The 10,629-nt window shown below is 46.2% G+C and overlaps 1 protein-coding gene across 13 annotated transcripts in view; it reads left to right on the top strand.

Moving 5' to 3' along the window:
- The first annotated feature begins 1,144 nt into the window (after window positions 1-1,144).
- The window catches only part of BCAS1 (brain enriched myelin associated protein 1), a 121,331-nt gene continuing 111,846 nt past the window's right edge, over window positions 1,145-10,629 (top strand). For all 13 annotated transcript variants that reach the window (XM_045363157.2, XM_074003248.1, XM_045363153.2 and 10 more), the window contains exon 1: window positions 1,145-1,306. The gene's annotated coding sequence lies outside the window, so the exon portion shown is untranslated. The remainder of the gene's footprint in view (window positions 1,307-10,629) is intronic.

Genomic DNA, 10,629 nt, shown 5'->3' with positions numbered 1-10,629 from the left:
AGTTTACAGCCCTAATTATGGTGTGCCTGGTTGTGTATTCAGCATTTATTTAAATAGTATTTTTTTTTTTTTCTTAAATGGTGATTTCTGAAAGAGGCCTTTCCCAGCTTTATTTCTCTCTCTTAGCTGCCTTGGCTTTTCTTTTATAATAAGGATCACACCCTGTAATTCTATGTTTATATTTACAGGATTGTATGTTCAATGACATGGAGCGCAAGAAGGGTAGAGACCCACCATCTTTTACTCACCTCTCTAAACTCAGGCTTACATATAGCCTGATGCTCGACAAGTATTCGTGATAGGGGTTAAGCTGAGTATATTGTTGAATAGAACCACAATAATTATTGCTTTGCAATTCTCTTGAATGTCTTTTCCAGAGCACCAAGTAGTGTAACTTATCATATTTCCTTTCTTGCATTGGCTGTTAGGAAGCTCAAAGTCATATCTGCAAACCCTTCATAGCAAGTCTGTAAATCAACATGCGCATTTATATTCAATCCTGTTCTCATTTGATGTTCCAAATTTTGTTCTTCTATTTTCTTTTGTTACATGCTATTTCATGCTCTCATAATCTATTGTATATGTCCTTGTAAGACACTCTAAACTTGAATTAAATAAATTGCATAGTCTGTCGAATTTCTGGCCTGCAAAGAAAAAGCATGCCCTTTCCAACACCATGGTATGTCTCCAGAGCAGTAAACCACCCTGAGGTTACCTGATTTCTGGTGTCCAAACCCCTTTGGGAGTAAGGTTTACACGACTAGGGGTAGTCGAGTGGATGAGAAGCTATTTCCTTCCAATTAGGTGGTTAGGTGGTGGTGGAGGTGGTGTTCTGAAGTAAATGAAGGTAAAAGGCAGACAGAACTGCAAAATCTCACAGAACGTGTTTTCCCTGCTCTGACCATGACCTACGGTTACTGGGGAAGGAAACTGCCTAACCAGGTCCACCCGGCAGCCTCAGTGGGTGAGGGGCACTGGGTAGAATACTTGGGGTGCCAGGGAGGCATTAATGCCAGAGGAGTCAGGTGCTCAGTTTTTATTGGAGTTGGGAGGGCAGCCCCACATCAGGAAGAGAACCTGTTTCTGCAGGACGGTCGGCGGAGAAGGGAGGACTCCACCCAGGCTTGTGTTTGCCCTGCTCTGTGTATTCAGCCAGCAGGCTCTGCACAAGGAAGCAAAGTGCAAGGAGCCGGGCTCCACCAACAGCTCGGCACTGGACAGCACGCACTGGAGACCCAGGACCCTGTGCAGGAGCAGCTCCAGGGGACACCAGGGGACTGAAGATACTCCCACAGGGGCTCAGCAGGTAACTGCTTTCAGATCCTTTAGGCATGGCTGGAGAGTTTGCTGTTAGTGGTAGACGGTGTCATATAGAGGCCAGGGGTCAGAGAGGGTCAAGTTTGATCCCAGCTCTGCCTTCTGTTCACTGTGTGGCCTTGGATGTGTGTAAGCCTCAGTTTCGCTATCTGTGTAATGAACCCAAAGATGGCACTCATCTCAAAGTTCTTAGCTTTACAAGGAGCAAATGACAATGTGGTCAGTGTCAGGCACATAGCCACATAAATGCTCCTATTTGGTGGAACCATTATTGAAGGTCTTTTCAAGCACAGGACTTGGGGAGAAGTCAGTGGATGGAGGGATAGGCTGTGTGATTTGGGGATCCATCAGGGCAAGAATCCCCCACAGCTGAGTGGAATCTGAGCCTTCACCTTAGGCATTGCCTAAATAAGTAGGGAGATAGGAAAAAGGACTTGTGGACTGCCTTTTGTGAATCTTATTTCACTCTCAAGACCACCCTGTGAGACAGCTGCTGATTCAAATCCCGGCTGCAGGACCTCTGATGTTTACCTGTCCCTCTGAACCAGTTTCCTGCCTGGAAGAGTCATTGCGATTAGAATGCGGGTGCGCTGGAGCCACACGGCCAGATACCAGCCCCAGCTCCACCCCGGGCTGGCTGGGTGCCCTGGAGCAGGTTCCCTCAGCCCTCTGGGCCTCAGTTTCCTCATCTGTAAAATGAACCTAATAACAGTACTGAGATCAAAGGGCTGAGAGGACTACTGCACGTAAATACCTATGCAGTTAGTAACTCTTAGCTGTGGTTCTTGTTTTTGCTGTTACCATCATCTCCATTTTACAACTAGGAACATGAGGCTGGGTGAAGAGGGACCTGGACCTGGTTCCAAGGTCTCATGAAAAGGACGCTGTGGAACTGGAGTCCAGTCGGGCCTGGGATGAGGGTGCAGCCAGTGAGACTGTCACCTTGGGCAGGAAATTTAAGGGATGCCCAAAAACTCTGTCATGGAGATAAATGGTATGTTAACACAATGTTTTTTGTGTTTTTTTGTTTAGTTTTGTTTTGTTTTTTTTGAGACGGAGTCTCGCTCTGTCGCCCAGGCTGGAGTGCAGCAGCGCGATCTCTGCTCACTGCAAGCTCCGCCGCCTCCTGGGTTCACGCCATTCTCCTGCCTCAGCCTCCCTAGAAGCTGGGACTACAGGCGCCCGCCACCACGCCTGGCTAATTTTTTTTGTATTTTCAGTAGAGACGGGGCTTCACCATGTTGGCCAGAATGGTCTCGATCTCCTGACCTCGTGATCCACCCGCCTCGGCCTCCCAAAGTGCTGGGATTATAGGCGTGAGCCACCGCGCCCGGCCCACACAACATTTTTAGAAGTCAGAATTAGTGGCAAGACACCCATGATGAACAAACTACCAACATGTTAGGGAAAGATAAGATCAGGAACAGCGTTAATTTTGATTTTCATAAATTTCATGTTAAAATACTATTCATCTCCATGACTGAGCTTTTCGGCGTCCCTTACATTGCTCCCCCCAAATCCAGGGTCTGATCCACCTCAGCCTTGTGGGGATCCTGAGCCGATCGCAGCGGCTTCAGGTCCTGGGTGTATATACTCAGGGTCTGCAGAGGGCGCTTCCTCCTGAATAAAGACGACAGACGGGGCGGGGCATGCTAAAGTAGCTTTTCATTTAAGCCAGGGTCGGGGAACAAACCAATGTCCCAAATCATAGAAGATTCTTTTTTTCCAAAGAGTTCTGGAACGTAGAAGGGTTTTGATTTTAGGAAAAAGGCATGGACTTTGGGAAAAGCAACGGGCCCGTTAAAGCCCGTGGGTTCTGCCTGCTTTACCATGACCAGAGACGTGGAGGGAGAGGAACTGAAAAAGGCTTCGGGTTGGGGGCAGGAGGACCTTTGCACCATGCAGGCCCATCTGTCCTGCTCGAGTATTAGATGTGAGTTGATTGTCTCTGTGTCTGCAGCTTCTCTTCAAGCCAAGTGCCCTGCCATGAAGCAGTTCAAGATTTAAGTGCCTGAGTCACGTAGACCCAGGTTCAAACCCCAGGTGTGCCTCTCTGTAGCTTTCTGACTGCTATTCTTGGGCAGGTAGGACTAGCAAGGTGCCTACTCTCGTGGAGGTGCCATTCGTGAGAGGAGGGGATGCATTGCTCAGCCTTGGTTTCTTTGTCTGTGCAATCAGGGAATAATGGGATTTATTCTGCCAGTAAGCACCTGGGAGATAAAATGCAGGGAGGCGCTCACTCTCTGCTGTCGATTCTGCACTGGAGATGGTTGCCCTCCTGCATTTTGTGCCCTGCTATGCTCACCCTGGTGCTGCCTGGCACATAGTAAGCCTCCAATTAACATTACCTGCGATTATCATGCATTTAAAAATGTTTGGTGGCCGGGCGCAGTGGCTCATGCCTGTAATCCCAGCACTTTGGGAGGCCGAGGCAGGCGGATCACAAGGTCAGGAGATCGAGACCATCCTGGCTAACACGGTGAAACCCTGTCTTTACTAAAAACACAAAAAATTAGCCGGGCGCAGTGGCGGGCGCCTGTAGTCCCAGCTACTCAGGAGGCTGAGGCAGGAGAATGGCATGATCCCGGGAGGCGGAGCTTGCAGTGAGCCGAGATGGCACCACTGCACTCCAGCCAGGGGGACAGAGCGAGACTCCGTCTCAAAAAAAAAAAAAAAAAATTGTTTGGTGCAATAATAAGACTATGAGAGTGAGCTCTAAGATTTTTGGGATTACCACCCATTTGTGCAAACATAATTAAGTACTCCAAGAGCAAAACATCAATCACCAAGCAGCCCTAAACACCCAAGGTAATTTCGATAAAGGCACCGCTGCCCCCGGACCCACAAAGTCCCATACCAGGAATCAGGGCTTGAGCAGTACAGTGAGGACTGGATTTCAGTCGCCTGTGTCCCCTTGTGCAGGAGGCAACCTGTAGCACTGTACATGGCACTCCTGATAATAGCTACCGTGTTCCTAGCACCGTGCGGGCACACACAAGGAGCTGCAGGACTGTGGGGCAGGCAAAGCGGGTCTGTTCTTTCCTCCTGCAAGGTCTTTACTGACCTTGGGGGCAGAGGGCTGGTTCTGCTGGGTGTGCCAGCCTCGCCATGTCGGCATCACCTTCAGCTGAGCGATGAGGAGGGCCCCTGGGTTACCTACATTCCATTGCATTGATCGAAGGTGTTGCTTGTTTACTTGGTGACTAATTCTGTCACCATTCCACCCTTCAAAACCACCTCCCCTTCCATTTAACAGTCATCTAGCTGCCTGCTGGCGATGACATTTCAGAAGTGCTTTCTCCAGGCCAGCTTTCATGGGGTTTGGCGTTTGGCCTGTTTCCAGGAGGAGGGCCTACTGTTAATCTGTAACTACAAGGAGGCGACATGGAACATCTATCACTGCGTAGAAGAGGAGGGATTCGAGGGCAGCCTCCGTGAGGCCAATTCACTCATGGATCAGAACACAGAGCTAACTCAATTATAACAATAATAAGCTAAATGAATAACATTAGCAATAACTAACATTTACTTACCTGAGTACTGCCAAGCCCTGGTGCTATATCCTTACAGTGATTATCAATGACTCTTCAATTATTCAATCCTCACTTTATTTTATTTATTTATTTATTGAGACAGAGTCTTGTTCTGTCGCTCAGGCTGGAATGCAGTGGTGCGATCTCAGCTCACTGCAACCTCCGCCTCCCGGGTTCAAGCGATTCTCCTGCCTCAGTCTCCCGAATAGCTGGGATTACAGGCATTATGCCTCCACATCTGGCTAATTTTTGTATTTTTAGCAGAGACAGAGTTGCGCCATGTTGGCCAGGATTGTCTCGAACTCCTGACCTCAAGTGATCCACCCACCTCAGCCTCCCAAAGTGCTGGGATTACAGGCATGAGCCACAGCGCCCAGCCTAATCCTCACTTTAGATTGTACCATATATATTCCTTGCCTAGTTATAATTTTCTCATTTCAAGAATGAATATACAAGAAATATTTTATATTCCATGTTCTATTGTATTACATATAAATAGTTCATAAAATTATAACATCACTTATACAGCAGAAGAGATAGTATAAAGTATAGAAAGTAAAAAGTTAAGAGTCTAAACTCTCGACTTGAGTTTGCGAGGTTTAAGTCCTGATTCTCCCACTTACTAGAAGATGCTCTGTATTAGTCAGCTTGGGCTGCGGTAACCAAAATACCATAGACTAGGTGGCTTAAACAACAGTCATTTGTTTTCTTATAGTTCTGGAGGTTGGAAGTCCAAGATCAAGGTTCTGGCTGATGCATTCTTGGTGAGACCATTCTTCCTGGCTAGCCAACAGCTGCCTTCTTGCTGTGTCCTCACACCGTTGAGAGAGAGAGAAAGTGCTCTTTGATGTCTCTTTTTATAATGACACTAATTCTATCAGATGAAGGTCCACCCTTCTGATTTCATTTAGCCTTGATTCCTTAGAGGCCATATGTCCAAGTGCAGTCATATTGCACGTTAGGGTTTCAACACGAATCCAACACGAATCCATAGCATGATCTTAAGTGAGGAGCTTGAGTACCCTGGGCTCAGGTTCTGCATCTGTAAGATGGGGACAATAAAGATGCCTGCCTCATAGGGCTCTGATGAGGATGTAGAGTTAACATAGAGACGCGTTCAGAGCAATGCCTGGCATAAGGTAGGCACTACAGAAATGTTAGCTATTATTACTGCTAATGTATGGCCCATTTTATTTACTGCTTATACGAACAGCTTATCTCTATTCCTCAACTGCTGAGCACCAGCCACCCAGTTTTACAACACATGGGCCACACCCTTCTAATCTTCACAGGAGCTCCATGCAAGGAATCTATTATGGTCCTTCCTCCCACCCCTCCCTTCTCAGACAAGGAGCCCGGGCTTACGCACATGGCCAGTGTGAGCCAGAGGGGAGCCCACGCAGAGGGCTTGTGCTATTTCACCACCACGGATGAATTTGCTCACGTGCTTTTCATAAATGCAGATCCCTAGGTGACACCTGGCTATCAACATGAGGAGAAAATCCCCAAGTCCGGGTGCTAGACCAGGGTCTCTCAATACCAGCACAAGCGACCCTCAGCAAAGCAGGCAATTCTTCACTGGGGGAAGGGGGCGGTCCTGGGCATTGCAGCACCATCCCCAGCCTCTACCCACCGGATGCCAGTGCACGCCCCCCAAAGCTGAACCGTGACAATCAAAACTGCATGCAGGCATTTCCAAATGCCCCTTGGGGGCAGAAATCGCTCCTGGCTCCAGAAACACTGTGCTCCACTTACTGTGAGGGAGAAACAAAGAACAGCACATTTCCAAAGAGAAAGCGTTTAGCAAAGCAATGGAAGTCATCAAGGAATAGGACAAGAGCCAAAATACGAAATATAGATATACAGTCCTGGAAAATTGGGACCAAAATAAAATACCCTAGACATTGTAAATATGGCATCTATTTCTATAGTGTGTGTGTGTGAGAGATAGATAAATTAGATGATAGATAGATAGATAGATAGATAGATAGATAGATAGATAGATAAATAGATAGATAGATACTTATCATAAAGTTGAAATACTGTCAGTCGAACCATCATGAGTTGAGTTTGGGACATGTATATCACTAACACCTACTAGGTGCGTGCCCTGCCAGGCACTTTCCCATCACCTTGACCCCTCCCCACGGTACCATGATGTATCAGGACGTGCCTCAACCTCTGTGCTCCGGTTTCTCATCAGACAACTGGGAAAATAAAAGTACCTAACCCGGAGGGTTGCTGGGAGGACCAAGAGAAGCAAATATATGCAAATCAGAACTGCTCAGCACAGAGAAAACACTCCAGATTGTGTTTATTATTGTCACCATTATGAATACTGTCATTTTCCACCAGAAAGATACGTTCAGAGGGGTCAAGTGCTTTGCCCAAAGCCCCATGATGGTGGGATTTTACAGAGGCCTGTCTCACTGCAGAGCTCTTGTTCTCAAGAGGAGAGAGGGGAGCCCCAGAGATGCAGGAGGGCATGACCGCTCGACTCGGGCAGCCTCTGCGGGGCATGCGGGCTTGCTTCTGAACAACCAGCTGCAAAGCCTGCCCCCCCCGCCAGTTCTGGAGGAAGGGAAGATGGAGACCCAGGACAGTTCTCTTGATTTGCAAGCGGACAAAACAGTGCGCCAGCAAAGCAGTGCCCCTAGAAAGGTTGTGAGTGTATTCAGATGCCTGGGTGACGGTGTTCTGTGGACCCCAAAGCCTGAGCTGTTCCTCAGTCTGAGAATCCCTGGGCCTGGTTGTCTAGGTCAGGGTAGGCAGCAGCCAGGAGAGTTCTGACCCCAGGAGACACTCATTCTCTCACCCCAGAAATATCCAGAACAGGGGCTGTCAGCCATGGAAACCACCTAGAGATCTCGAAAGTACCCCGATGCCCGGCCCCACCCCAGAGAATCTGCTGTCCTCGGTCTGGCTGGGGCCTGGGCATGGAGATCTCAGAACTCTGCAGGAGGTTCTCACGTGCAGCCCTGTCTGGGAACTCTGGGGACGGGCCCCCAGGACACAGGCAGGAGGCGGGGAAGTGGAGGGGCTTTCTCATCTGATCCCCCACAATCAACCCCCAGTGGCAAAGTGCCAAACCCTCAAACACAAGTCTAATTTCAAAAGCAACACCCCTCCACCCACCAGAGCTTAGTATGTTTAATGTCGAATAAAGTCATAAAGACAAAACACTCATATAATCAGTTCATGAAAGAAAGGGCATTTTAACACCCCATTCAAACTTTTTCTTTTTCAAAAATGAAAGCTAGCTCTTTCGCTTGTATGTTTATCGTGAAAAACTCTATCTGATTTATTTTTCTCTTTTTGGGAAATGGGAGAAAACTATTACAGACAAAAATTACTGTCTGAACTGCCTTGAGCCTCAGTTTTCCCATCTATTAAATGGGGATTTTAAAAAAAGTCTCCATGTAAGTCATTCTGGTTTGCCCAGGATTTTCCAGTTTTAACATAAAGAGTCCCGTGTCCTAGAACATCCTCATTCCTGGAAAAGCCTTGAAGATGGTTTTACCATCACAGTGTTTTTCATACTGTGAGAATCACTGGGGCATTTGCTAAAAATACAAATTCCAGGGCCCCAACTTGACTTTTTGGTGAGAGGATCACGGGAATCAGAAATGTTGCCGGATTCCTCAATAGAGTCTCACTACCAGGCACCTGTGGGAGAAACGGGCTTCAAAGAGCAAAGATCATATCGGGGAGAGTCCTATTCATGCTAACACTTGCACAATGCTCGTTATGTGCCAGACCCTGTTCAGGGCACTTTGCTTCTATTCACTGGTTTGATTCTCATACCAGCCCCTTGAGATGGAGGCTATAATTATCCCGATTTTTACAGATAAGGAAACTGAGGCCCAGCAAGGCTCAGTAATGCTCGGAGATTCCAAACTCCAGAGCCCACATTCCCATCCTGTGTGCTGCACTGGTGTCTACACAGAGCTTCAGCGCTGGGTTGGCACACCGCAAGCTCTGCATACAAGTCATATATGGTATCATTATTACAAGTTCCAGGACCTTTGGGGCACTGGCACTGAAAGAGTTGCCATCTTCTTGCCAACTGTTAACAGAAGACTTCATTGCAAAACATCAAAATGCTTCTTTCAGTCCTCCCAGTTGTTTGGACCTAGTCCTGTAGTCTGAATAAATTCACTTCTGCTAATATTGACGTCAGCCAACAGATGGCAGTAACCTTTTGCTTTTGTCCCACCCAGATAAATCCTGTTCCTTAAAAGGTTGACGGACAGGCAGGAGCAATTTAGCAACACATGCATTATAACTGCTAGTGGAAAGTGACAATATCTGAATCCAGGTTATCACTGAAAAAGACATGCGATTAGATTTTCCTTCCTTCAGTCCCCTTCACCTTGAAGTGGCCGAGAGGCTACTTAGGATGTGCAATGATCAGAATAATGTAACCCCAACTCTGTGAGAAGAAAAAGCTTCTCTCCTACTTCCACACACCATGCATCTTCCAGCTCCAAGATTTTTCATAACCTCCAGCGTTGATTCAAAGTAGCTCTGTTAGGATTGAATTTACATTAAATAGGAAGAGCTTTAAAATAAAGCTTGTAAACCTACTGTCAAAATAATTTTAAAACTTGTTAAAAGCTGAATTTAGATAGATACTTTGTGTATATATATTCTCGCATGTGCATTTATGACCATGTTTTTGTGTATCCTTGACCAAGATATTTAACCTGCATGCCTCAGTTTCTACACCAGCAAAATTGAAATAATAACAATACTTCTGCCTTGTTGAATTGCTGCAAAGAGCAAATTAGTTTTACTGCAAATAAAGCTCCTAGAACAGTTTCTCAACAGATGGTAAGCGCTCACCAAATGTTGTTATTGTTATTACTCTATCATTTCTATGATTTTTTAGAGCTGTCGTCATTGTTTTTATACATAGTAGGTTCAAATCCCGGTAAACTTTCTGTAAAGAGTCAGATAGTAAATATTTTAGGCTTTGCAGGCCATAGGTCTCTGTTGCAAGTACTCAGCCCCATCATTATAGCATGAAACCCATCACAGACAATATATAAATAAAAGGGCATGGCTATCTTCCAGCAAAACTTTATTTATGGATGCTGAGATTTGACTTTCATATAATTTTCATGTGTCACATTCTATGATTCTTCTTTTTTTTCCAACCATTTATAAATTTAAAACTCATTTTTAGCTCACTGGCCTACTGAAACAGGCAGTGAGCTGAATCTGGCCTCTGCTGTTCTTTGCCAACCCTGGTCTTGAGGATTCAATGTTATTGTCCCATTAACAGACAGAAGTGATGATCTGATGCAAGTGTTTGAGTCATGGATCTTTATAAATAGAAAAGAGTACAAAACAACAAGTGTCCTATATGTTTTAGCAGTGCTCAGCTTTATCATGTGGTATGATCAGAAGATATACAAAATCCCCAGATTTGGTTATGTATTAAATTCCTGCAAGAGAACACATGGTGAGATCCACGACCTTTTGTTTGGCCTCCTCAATATCCAATTGCTCAACGCATCTACTACCAGGGAGTATAAACTCACACCAAAGGCGAGAGATCCACAAGAATCCTGGTGATTCATTGGCTCCTTTCAGCCAGAAATCAAAAGTCCTAATTTTTATTCCAAGAGCCACTGGAGCAGATAAGCCAGAAGCTAGGTCTTTGGAGATGGGCTACATTGGAATTATGTGTGCAAGAGAACTTTAGGTGGCAAGACAGCAGGTCTTCGGAGGGGCTGCAAGGGTTCTCGTGTAGGGATCGGATATATTAGGAGTC

This window comes from Macaca fascicularis, chromosome 10 (assembly GCF_037993035.2).
Source record: "Macaca fascicularis isolate 582-1 chromosome 10, T2T-MFA8v1.1".
Classification (NCBI taxonomy): domain Eukaryota; kingdom Metazoa; phylum Chordata; class Mammalia; order Primates; family Cercopithecidae; genus Macaca; species Macaca fascicularis.
Note: the sequence above shows the minus strand (reverse complement) of the source record. Positions and strands in the feature narration are given on the sequence as shown.